Source organism: Hyaena hyaena, unplaced genomic scaffold (assembly GCF_003009895.1).
Source record: "Hyaena hyaena isolate Hyena2069 unplaced genomic scaffold, ASM300989v1 scaffold_287, whole genome shotgun sequence".
NCBI lineage: Eukaryota > Metazoa > Chordata > Mammalia > Carnivora > Hyaenidae > Hyaena > Hyaena hyaena.
The window spans coordinates 2,154,459-2,166,243 of record NW_024080919.1 but is presented as its reverse complement, the minus strand read 5'-3'; the positions used below and the strand labels follow the sequence as shown (position 1 = coordinate 2,166,243).

General features: G+C 41.2%; 1 long non-coding RNA gene across 1 annotated transcript; it reads left to right on the top strand.

The window, feature by feature from the left end:
* The first annotated feature begins 5,513 nt into the window (after positions 1–5,513).
* On the top strand, positions 5,514–11,453 carry LOC120241696. Its single transcript, XR_005530930.1, has 4 exons — positions 5,514–5,575; positions 6,265–6,319; positions 8,692–8,880; positions 11,068–11,453. It is a non-coding gene; the product is annotated as an uncharacterized LOC120241696 (long non-coding RNA).
* The last annotated feature ends 332 nt before the right edge of the window (positions 11,454–11,785 follow it).

The window sequence follows — 11,785 nt, the reverse complement described above, 5'->3', positions numbered from 1 at the left end:
TGGCATTTTAAGATATATTTCTGTGAAATACGATGGATAAGTTCATGCTGTTCAGAAAAATTTAACCCAGTCTTACAACAGGAGAAGACCATTTTGAAGTATTTCAAGGGCAAACCAGAATTTCAATATATGAACCAGGAATTTTATCTTGCTGTTTCTATGATCAGAGCTGAATCACAGACTTATCAAAGCAGGAAATGATTTAATTACAAAGAATGATTCAGATTCTTCCTGGATATGCTGCCTCTTTTATTTCTGTAATTTGGTCTTTAAAAAAATTTTTTTTAATATTATTTATTTTTAAGAGAGAGAGGGAAAGAGAGAAAGGGAGAGACAGAGCATGAGCAGAGGAGGGGCAAAGAGAGAGGGAGACACAGAATTTGAAACAGGCTCCAGGCTCTGAGCTGTTAACAACAGAGCCTGATGCAGGGCTCAAAATCATGAACCACGAGATCATGACCTGAACAAAGTCGGATGCTTAACCGATTGAGCCACCCAGGCGCCCCATATTGGTCTTTTAAAAAGAAGGGCGAAGGGAGAACATGTTTCCATGTACTTGGAGGACTGTCATCAGTTTTACCAGGAATGTTCCTCAAAATGGCTATATAATCAGGAAGTCCCAAGGCCATGAAAACAAAGTATTTACAAAGCCCAAGCACCAATGTCCCCACTGGCTGATTGGCATGGTGAACACTAATTACCAAACCCAACACAGTAAAGTCTTGATGTCCACAAGGCATGTTTCCTGTGATCTTCCAGACTTTAAGACTATTCAGTAATAGTAACACATAACTGGGAATACACTGTGTTTTGAAGGATATTTTCACAAAGTAACAACACTCTTATTACTCCAGGAGAGTCATTCCTTGGATGAGGCCAATTCATTCACGCAGCAAATGTTCATCGAAGTCTTTCATAGCTTGGAAGCCTCCAAATAAGTTTCACAATGTCCTTGCCTTCCATTTGCACTTCAGCAAATCTACAAGTTTAGGAGTTACTTGCACATGGTCCATATAAAAATGTTAAATCTGCCAGGGCAAATATTATAATTTATTTAATATACACAACATTCTTAGAAGATTTTTTTAAAGGTGTGATAACATACTGTAAACTTTCCTGAATTGTATTCCTTATTTGGGAAAAGATAACAAATACATTGCCTTGGGGCCTGGGCACAATCAAGACCAAATCTCAGACAGTGCATCTCCCCTTAACTCCCTTTCTTACTAGGATCGCTGCTTTTATTTAGTTTTTAAAACAAACTTTGCTTCTTCTCTTTCTAGAGACATCTTTATCCGAGTATTTCAGAAGTCCAATAGTAAATCCAAAGGCTTTCTTCAACACATTCCACAGGAGACTTAGGCTCCTTATGGAAGGAAGTTTTCTGGTATTTATGCAGTTATATCAGATTTTTTTAAGGTACACTTGTCAATTAGGCCCCACCATGACCCTTGTTACATAAGAGATTCATAAAATATGCGAGGAAGTAATAAGTCATATTAAGTATTATGACGTATTTTTTAATGTTTATTTATTTATTTTGAGAGAGAGAGAGAACATGAGCAATGGAGGGGCAGAATGAGAGAGAAGAAGAAAATCCCAAGCAGGCTCCACACCGTCAGCACAGAGCCCAATGCGACGCTCGAACTTATGAACCATGATTTCATGACCTGAGCTGAAACCAAGTCTGCATCTTAACCGACTGAGCCACCCAGGGGCTCCTGACCTATTTTTTTTTTTTTTCAACGTATTTCTGTGAAATGAAGTTAAGAAATTAAGTCTTTAAGACAAAGTCATGACCTGGGTCCTGAGGAAAGGATATAATACCTTGAACAAAAGTAGGAACAAGCACCTCTTTATTGTAAGGCTTGCCGGGAAAGGAGAAGCTGTGTCTGAGAAGTGGCATGAATAGGTACAGAGAAAAAAGATGGTTCCTGCCCCTTAATGTTAAGCAAAGGAATTTAGATCTGATCAGGCAGGTACACTCTTTTTTTTTTTTTTTTTTAAGTTTATTTATTGTGAGAGAGAGTGCACACGTGTGTGCACATAAGTGGAGGAGAGGCAGAGAGAGCCCGAAAGAGAGAATCCCATGCAGGGGATGCTCCACACAGGGCTCAATCCCATGAAACCAACCATGAGATCATGACCTGAGCTGAAATCAAGAGTCAGATGCTTAACCAACTGAGCCACCCAGGTGCCCCCAGGCAGGTACGCTCTTAAGTAGAAGAATAATGGACTAATAATTACCTGGGGAAATGGCAGAAAATAAAACTGGTAGAAAATAAATCAGAAAGAAACTCAGCTACCATATTTTCTCAATAATTCAAATTATTGACTAATTATATTCAGTGATGAGGGACAGGATGCGGTCAAGCTGTAGAAGCCATGAGAAAGAACCCAATCCAAGAGGCCCTGTAGATAGTGAATGTTAATGACCAGAGACTGATCACACAGGAAACGGAGGCAGAGGCTAGCATCAAAATAGCTCCAAAGTGGTGAGCTAGGCAACCTCTAATTGTGAAATGCTATTTAATTAATACAGTCAACATATATTAATTGAGCAGCTATTTATATGATAGGCACTATTCTGGGCACCTGGGAACCAAACAGATAAAACTCTTTGTCCTTATGGAGTTTACATTCCACTGAGGTAAATACAAGAAGCTGTGAAATTAGATACAAAAGGAGGTTAAACCAGATCATCTCTAAGGTCCATTCCAACTCTTACTGTTGTGATTCCAAGAAAAGATGGAAGAGGACCTCACATTTTTTAGAAACATATAGATTATCAAACTTCCTTCATTCTAAAAGTACTTACTGGGCACAAACTATATACAAGGCATTGTCCAAAGCCCTGAAAATACAATAGCGAACAAGACAGCTCCTTGTCTGATTGGGCCCACATTCTAAAGGGAATACATGCAAAAACGTCACTGAAGGGCTTAAACTGAGATTGATCTGATCCAATTCATGTTTTAAGAAGGTCACTTGGCTGTCCTAGAGAAAATGAGTTGAAGGGGATCAGAGGCTCAAGAGGAAAGATTCCTTCAAAGGCAGTGGGAAGATGAAGGTGGCCTCATCTGGACACGTACAAGGGTTAATGTTAACACATCTTAAGACGGCTCCTGATTGGACGGCATATGTGGGGAGGATAGTGGCACCATGGATACTGCTGCGTTTCTGGTTCAAGTAATCAGAAGTCTGTGTGTGATGCCTTTTACTGTGACGTGGAAAACTGGTGGGAGGAAAAGAAGTTTAAGGGAAAAACCAAAGCTCTTAAGGAAAACTTTCTTATTAGGGTGGAGGATATGAGTAAGAAAAGGTATCGCAAGTGTCTAGTATTAGAACTGCATCAGAGTTTCCAGATGTATGGAATACACCGCCGTAGGGTGGCTACGAATATTTAGGGCTTTGATCTATTGGCTTGTTTTGCATCCAAGTGCCAGGATTAGGGGTTTGAGTGGGCAGGGAGAGAGCAAAGCTTGCAGAATGAAGCTGAGTAGATCCTTTGATATACATGCCAGAAAAAAACATTACAAAATATTTACCCATCATCAAGTAGCTTATTAGCACTGTTACACCACATATCACTGACAGTGAAGAGTCTAGGCAGGGATATTCTTTACCATCTTAGTGCCACAGGCAAGACTCAAAGGCAAACAGAAATGCTTTGGGGGAAAACATTAAATGACTTCCCTGTAGTAAATGAGGCTGAATGGCAAAGTCAACATCCTGTCCCATAGCTTGGGTAATAGAAAACTTTTATTTACAATACTGATCTCTGTTATTGCATTAACTGGTATCTAAAAGTCACCATCTCTGCCTTAATCCTCATTTAGAAACATCCAGTAGTGAAATGCACTGGTGGTACCCAGAAGCAGCTAATCAATAGTGCAAGGATTCTTTCTGACATGGAAAATCAGAACTTGGCAGGTAAATGGACTTCCTGTCCTGGCTCTCAAATCAATAGGTCAATTGGTTCTGGCCGCAAGTATTCAATATATATTTAACATAAAAATAATAGACTCTTTTGACCTAGTTCTATGAATCTCTATCAGTTAGCTATAAGTTATTGGGAAAAGACCTAAAAATAATTGACGGGATAATTCAATAGTGAAAAGGCAGGGAATCACTCTAGTACAGGATTGTAGTGATATCTCCGGTTCATTTTTTTTCTCTAAGTCTTATAGATTCTACCTCTATAAGAGTCCTCAGATCTTTCCCCTCCTCTCTTCTTACCCACCCTCATGATCTCACCCTCCAATGCTATTTAATTAATATAGTAAACATATATTAATTGAGCAGCTATTTATATGGCAGACACTACTCTGGGTACTTGGGAACCAAACAGACAAAACTCCTTGTCCTTAAGGGGTTTACATTCTCCAGAGGTAAACACGCAAACAAGAAACATGACGTGTAAACAAATTACATCGTATATGGTAGCAGGTGGTAAATGCTATGAAAAACAAAAAGGCAAGGCAAAGTATGGCAGGGAGGAACCGGCATGGCGCTACGAGAGGCAGATCGGGTCCGGAAGTCCTCACGGAAAAGTGAGGTCTGAGCAGAGATTTGCCTGGCAGAGACAACTTTACCTTTCTTTTTTCTTAGAGAGAGAGAGCGAGCACGGTCGGGTGGGGAGGGACAGAGGGAGAGAGCGAGAATCCCAAGCAGGCTCCAGGTTCCGTGCAGAGCCCAGTTTGAGGCTCGATCCCATGACCCTGAAATCATGACCTGAGCCAAAATCAAGAGTGGAATGCTCAACCAACTGAGGCACCCAGGTGCCCCTGATATTCACTTCTTTTTAGAGCTTTTTGTATTGCTTACTTTATCTTTGGGAAAGGATATACATATTACATTTATAATAATATTATAATTATAATAAATAATATAAAAATTTTTAATAAAAATGTTAATCATAAACCCCTGTGGGGATTATCTTATTTATTGACATGGGGAAATACATTGTTGAGTATTTGTTGGTGATACTGTAAAAAAGAGAGAGTATTTGGTATCTTGGTAAACCAAGAAATAGACTATTAACTATAGAGAACAATATGATAGTTACCAGAGGAGAAGTGGGTGAGAGAATGGATTAAATTGGCGATGGGGATTAAGGATTGCACTTGTGACGAGCCCTGCGTGTTCCATGGAAGTCCCGAATAACTATATTGTACACCCGAAACTAATAGTACACTGTGTGTTAACTAGCTGGAATTTTCTTAATTGTTTTTAATTTTTGAAACGTTCATTTATTTTTGAGAGAGAGAGGCAGAGAGCAAGTAGGGAAGGGGTGGAGAGAGAGGGATTCTGTGCTCTGAGAGAGGGCTCCAGGCTCTGGGCTGTCAGCACAGAGCCCGTTGTGGGGCTCGAACTCACAAACCGTGAGATCACGACCTGAGCCGAAGTCCAGTGCTCAACCAACTGAGCCACCCAGGTGCCCCAGCTAAACCGGAATTTAAATGTAAAACAAAATAAAGTAAAAAGATACTGTGTCTTTGTCTCTACAGAATGGAGACTATGAGATACAGGCCAGCACATTAGTGACGGTTTTCTCTGGACACTGTGATGACAGGTGACTTTCCCTTTGTGTTTCTATACTGGTACATGTTTTCTGCATTGAATAAATATATATTACATTTATAATTTTTTTAAAAAATATTTTTATTTATTTCTAGGAGAGAGAGAGACAGCATGAGCAGGGGAGGGTCAGAGAGAGAGGGAGTCACAGACTGAAACAGGCTCCAGGCTCTGAGCTGGCAGCCAGCACAGAGCCCGACGTGGGGCCCGAACCCACGAACCGCGAGACCGTGACCCAAGTGAAAGTACGCTCAACCGACCAAGCCACCCAGGCGCCCCCATTTATAATTTTTTTTAATGGCAATGTTGTTTTTAAACATTCCATACATTTTTTTAATGTTTCATTTCTTTCTGAGAGAGAGAGAGACAGTATGAGCTGGGGAGGCGCAAAGAGAGAGAGGGAGACACAGAATCCGAAGCAGCTCCAGGCTCTGAGCTGTCAGCACAGAGCCCGACGCGGGGCTCGAACCCACGGACCATGAGATCATGACCCGAGCTGAAGTCGGACGCTTAAACGACTGAGCCACCCAGGCGCCCCCATACATTTTAGAAAAACTAGTACCAAGAAATATAATCGTATATCATATTTACATTGAAACGACTTTTGTTAATGCTAATTAAATCTCTTACCCATTTTCACCTGTTGTGTGTGCTACTACCCAACTGACTTACTGCCCCCTCTAGAAACCCAGGAAAAGAAGACGGTGTTCATGCATGTGTCTCTCCGTGCAGCCCTAAGGTAAGAGAAAATGACAGACAAAGTGGCTTTTGAGAGACTGCGTAGGAAGAGCCCGCCATTCTTCTAAACAGCAGCTGGACAAGGGCTGGGACTCTAGACGCCAACCTGGGAATTCTCGTCACATTTGTCCCCAGTTCTCACAACAATAAGATTGTGTATTGGTCTCAGTTGTTTACTCCCTGTCCTTTACCTTGTATTTCTCAGACCTGAAAGCCCGTTTTTCTTCGTATTGAAATATGGGCATTATCATCTCAATCTCTCCCCTTCGGAACTGCATTCTCTTGCTCACATTCTATTCAAAAATGGTTAACTTACAGACCTTAGGTTAGCTACACTTGTTCCTAGAAATCCTGACCAGAAAAGCTCTCCTCAGTGAGCCCTCAATGTCTTTATTTTATATATTTTATGTCTAAGCCATCTTCCCAGTCAATGAACCTCCCTAAAAGATTAATGTAGTTTGAACTTTTATAGAGGAATATCATTTGCGCGCTGTCATATTTAGCACAAATGGTGCTTCAGTCACAGCTCAGTAATATTCCAGCATATTATTTCCATGGCATTTGAGAGTTTAAAGAATTATTGAAGGGCACGCTGTACTCATTTGGTAATAAGGCAGAGAGCACTGCCGTCTACATATGATTTCAACAAATGGAATCACCACTAATTTCATTGCACGAAGCCAAATAGTTGTGATAATAATCCAGGTAAAATATCCCACTGGAGGAAATAGAGGAGATAAAGTCTTTTATAAGACCTCCAAGAAGCATTGAAGAGGAAGTCCTGGGAGTTGAGGGCAAAATGTTGAGAAATCATCTTCCCCCACTGAATGCGTACCTTTGACGCCGTGGTTTTATTGGCCGTGGGTGTGAGGCCACGGCCTTCGCTGGCCATCAGTTTTCTGCAGAAGCTGCCGCAGGCAATATGCACCGTGATGAGATGGTGGAGCCACTGAAGGGGAATGAAGAAGGGGTTAATGTCATTTACGGGGAAACCACAACCCACCAAACCTCAGGCATTTGGTGAGAAAATTCCCTGATTTTTGGAGCTTTGCAAAGCACATAAGTAAGACTAGTTTGATCTTTCTTTTTTTAATATTTGAACTGACAGGTAAGTTTTAAGGAAAGGTCTTGCTCCCTGTCAGGCGTCAGCAAAGAATAGTTTGATGGTTTCTAGATCTATGCTAAATCAGAAGGAGAGAGAGAATCCTGCTGTCGAGAAAGATCCTTTTCATCTATACTATTCCAACCCTATTTCATGTATTGACCTTTATTTACTGAATTATCCTTTCCAAGCAACGACTCCAAGTATTTAAATCTCCAAGCTATGAGAATCCTGAGATCAGAGACGGACCTCATCTTCCATCCCCATATCAAGAAAGGGATAATCTTGCCGTTTGGAGAACTGGCTTATTCACAACACATTACAGTTTCTTCTGCCTATTAAAAGCTATTCTTGGGACACCTGGATGGTTCAGTCAGTGAAGTGTCTGACTTGAGCTCAGGTCATGATCTTGCAGTTCCATTCATGAGTTCGAGCCCTGCATTGGCTCTGTGTTGACAGCTCAGAGCTTAGAGCCTGTCTCTGCCCCTCCCCTGCTCACTCTCTCTCTCTCTCTCTCTCTCAAAAATAAACATTTTTTAAAAAGTTATTCTCTGCAATTAGCATTAACTTAATGAGACATTTTGAGGATACTGTTATTTGTATTAGTTCAAAAAAATTCAACCCTCAAGTTAGACAAAAAGTTGCCACTTGCCATGTTTTTAAGGAGTTTAAGCCTTTTAGGAAAATGTTCTTGGACTACACTGAAGGCAGCATCTAGCTGTTATTTATTAAGGAAATGTGAAATTATTTCAGCAGCCTTTTGGTATTTCTCAACCATTGGGAGTTAGACTATCTATAAACTGGATAAAAACCATAAAAGGTATACAATGCCAATAAATGGTTCATCCAAATACAGTTAGAGTGACTGCATATATGCCAGAATTTTTAAAAGTATAAAAAGAGGGTTTTTACAAATTACCTTATAAAGCAGAGATTGTAGGGCACCTAATAGCTCAGTCCTTAACCATCTGACTTCGGCTCAGGTCATGATTTCACAGTTCATGAGTTCGAGTCCCACATTGGATGAGCTTGAGCATTTCTTCGGGTGAACACGAGCCTCACTTAGGGTGAGCCCCACTTCTCTCTCTCTCTCTCTGCCCCTCGCTCACTGGTGCCATCTCTCTTTCTGAGAAAAAAAAACAACAGAGATTGTATCACATAGCGTTTGGTATCTTGTATATAATATCAGGATTTGTTTCCAAGTATCTTACTCCTCTCCAGGTATCCTGTGTTGGTGACAACACACCAACACACTCCATTTCCCTGGCTAGGTCACTGTTTGGAAGCGGCCATGGACCTTACCCACATCCAGGAAACATGAAATTCAGCAGGTTGGCTCAGAGCTGTTCTTTCTCCTACGAGATGTGAATGGTAACCGTACACTGTATTGCGAGTTGTTGCAAGTCACTTTACGGCCACTAGAGGGCACCAGACTTGGAATAAAGATCACCTGTTAGAAGGTAAAGGGGAAAGAAGGGGAAAGCTGGCCCTTAATAACATTATTAAGCTCCAAATGAAGTCCCAAAGCCTGGCTAACCCTTTTTCAGTGACGAAAAAACTCAACCTCTTAATTTTAAGGTGATTTGAGACAAGTTTTCAGTTATTTGCAACAATAAAAAAGTACTGAAAAAATTGAATTATATTTATTAAAAATCTAAATCAAAAAGCACCATGTCAAAAACTAAATAAAGCATTTTGGTCTATAACTTTATACAATGTTCACCACGAGGCCACCCAGGAGCTGTGATAAATGAGTAAGAGTGATCAGTTAGAATAAGACACCATACCAGCTCTCCGCCCCTGCCTCCAAAAAACGCCTTTTATTTTATTTTCCTTTTTTATTTTTGTTTTTGTCTCTGAATAAAACTGGAATTGAGGATTAGATACGATTTTCTTTTTCATTCAAGGCCCAGATGGCAGAAGAATGCAAAAACTTAATTTCTGGTCTCTTGGTAGAAATTTTAGGACCGTCAGCTCTTAAGATGTTAAGTAATTCAGTCAAGTGACTATAGGCACTCTGTGTTCGGGAATGGTGCCGTCTTCAGTTTTGTTGTTTTGTTTTGTTTTGTTTTGTTTTGAATAACTGTAACATACCTTAATATTCATAGCCCCTCCTCCGAGAAGCCGCACAGGGTGCCCCTTGTGCCTGACAACATGGATTGTTTACAGGCCGAGGATCTGCAAGGAGCAGATCTGAGCAGCTGGAGCGTCTGAGGACGCGGAGGTGATGGGGCTCAGTGAGCACGTGGGACGCACCTTGGGCTGCTGCCCTGAGGGAGGGAGACAGTGACATGTAACAGTCAGACCGGGACCAAACGGAGCTGAGGTTGCCCACGGTCCGCTGCAGAGGGCCGAGTCTTATGGGGGGGGAGGAGTGCGGTGCAGGTGGGACTGCCTCCTCCCCTCACCCCCACCCCCAGCCGGAGTCAGCTTCATGACTATGAATCTGGTGGCTTTTACTCCAGGATTAGATTATATTACACAGGTGACTGTAAGAAAAGAGGATTATCAAGATGTACATAACTTAATGGCCCAAAACCCTTAAAAGTTTGGAGTTTTCTCCAGCTGGCAGAAGAGGAAATCAGAGATTTGGAGCATGAGAATGGTTCAGTTCACTATTTCTGGCCTGAAGATGGAGGGGCAGTATGGGTGGGATCTAGTTGCTAAAAGCAGGTTCCAGGTGACATCCAGCAAGTGGGCAGAAATCTTTCTTTTCTTTACTGTTTATTTATTTTTGAGAGAGAGAGAGAGAGACGTGAGCAGGGGAGGGGCAGAGAGAGAGGGAGACAAAGAATCTGGAACAGACTCCAGGCTCTGAGCTGTCAGCACAGAGCCCAACGCGGGGCTAGACCCCACGAACCGTGAGATCATGACCTGAGCCAAAGTTAGATGCTTAACCGAATGAGCCACCCAGGCACCCCAGGTAGGCAGAAATCTTAGCCCTACAACTGCAAATATCTGGATTCTGCCAACAGGAAGCATGAGCTTACAAGTTTATTTTTTCAGGGCGCCTGGGTGGCTCACTTGATTACCCATCAGACTTTGGCTCAGGTCATGATCTCATGGTTTGTGGGTTCGAACCTGCTTTGGATTCTGTGTCGCCCTTTCTCTCTGCTTCTACCCTACTCGTGCTCTGTCAAAAATAAATAAATACACATTAAAAAACAAAAAAGTTGATTTTTTCCCCAGAGTCTCCAGACAAGAAATCAGTCCAGCTGATACTTTGATTTTGGCCTTGAGTTCATCTCACACAAAGAACCCAGCTCCACTGTGTTGGACTTCTGACCTATAAAACTGTGGGTTAATTGGGGCGCCTGGGTGGCTCAGTAGGTTAAGCGTCTGACTTTGGCTCAGGTCATGATCCAGCAGTTCACAGGTTCAAGCTCCATATTGGGCTCCATGCTGACAGCTCAGAGCCTGGAGCTGCTTCAGATTGTGTCTCCCTGTCTCTCTGCACCTCCTCCCCACTCACACTCTGTCTCTCTCTCTCAAAAATAAATAAACATTAAAAAAAAATTTTAACTGTGGTTTAATAAATCAGTGCTTTTTGAAGCACATTTTGAAATTTGTGATAGTTTGTTACACAGTAATAGATAACAAATACATTTGTCAAATCAACTGGTAAACAGAGAAAATTATTTTGGCAGGAACAGTGAAGAAAAAAATGTAAGGAGGTGGAGCTGAATGGAGGAATCCCACTGAAGAGAAGGCTATTCACATACTAAGAGCAAGTGGCAAACAGTAACTGAGTTTCGGATTAGACAGATTATCATCACAGAAGATATATGAAAGTCACATAGGAATGGACATAATCTTTATAAGTTCTAAAACCCAGGCCTGCTGGAACGCTGGTAACAATATTCGGCAATGAATAACTGTAATGTATAATTACATTTATAACTCAGCTAAGTGAGTGTGAGTTTATAGGCTCTTATATGACTATGATACATATTTCCATGGGACAAGTATGTAAGGAGAACCTTGTGACTTAGTGCCAGAGCCCAGCAGAGTCCTGGCTCAGCAAATGGTTCAATACGTGTGGGTGAAGAAATCTGAAGCTGGAGGAAGCTAGGTTTTATATTTCCCGGTTTTCACACTAACCTGTATACCAACTGTTTAATATTTTTAAATTTTCATTGAGTGATTTTGAACTATTTTAACAACTAGTGTATTGACAGATTAAATGACAGAAGTAGCTCTGTCATTTACTAAGAGTCGTGTCTGGTTAGGTACAATTTAACACATGTGAATATTGAAGCCCTTATATTAAAGAGTAATGTGATTTTTTTTTAAAAGGGGTCAGGGTTCCTGGCTGACTCAGTCTGTAGAGCATGTGACTCTTTTTTTTTTTTTTTTTTTTTTTTT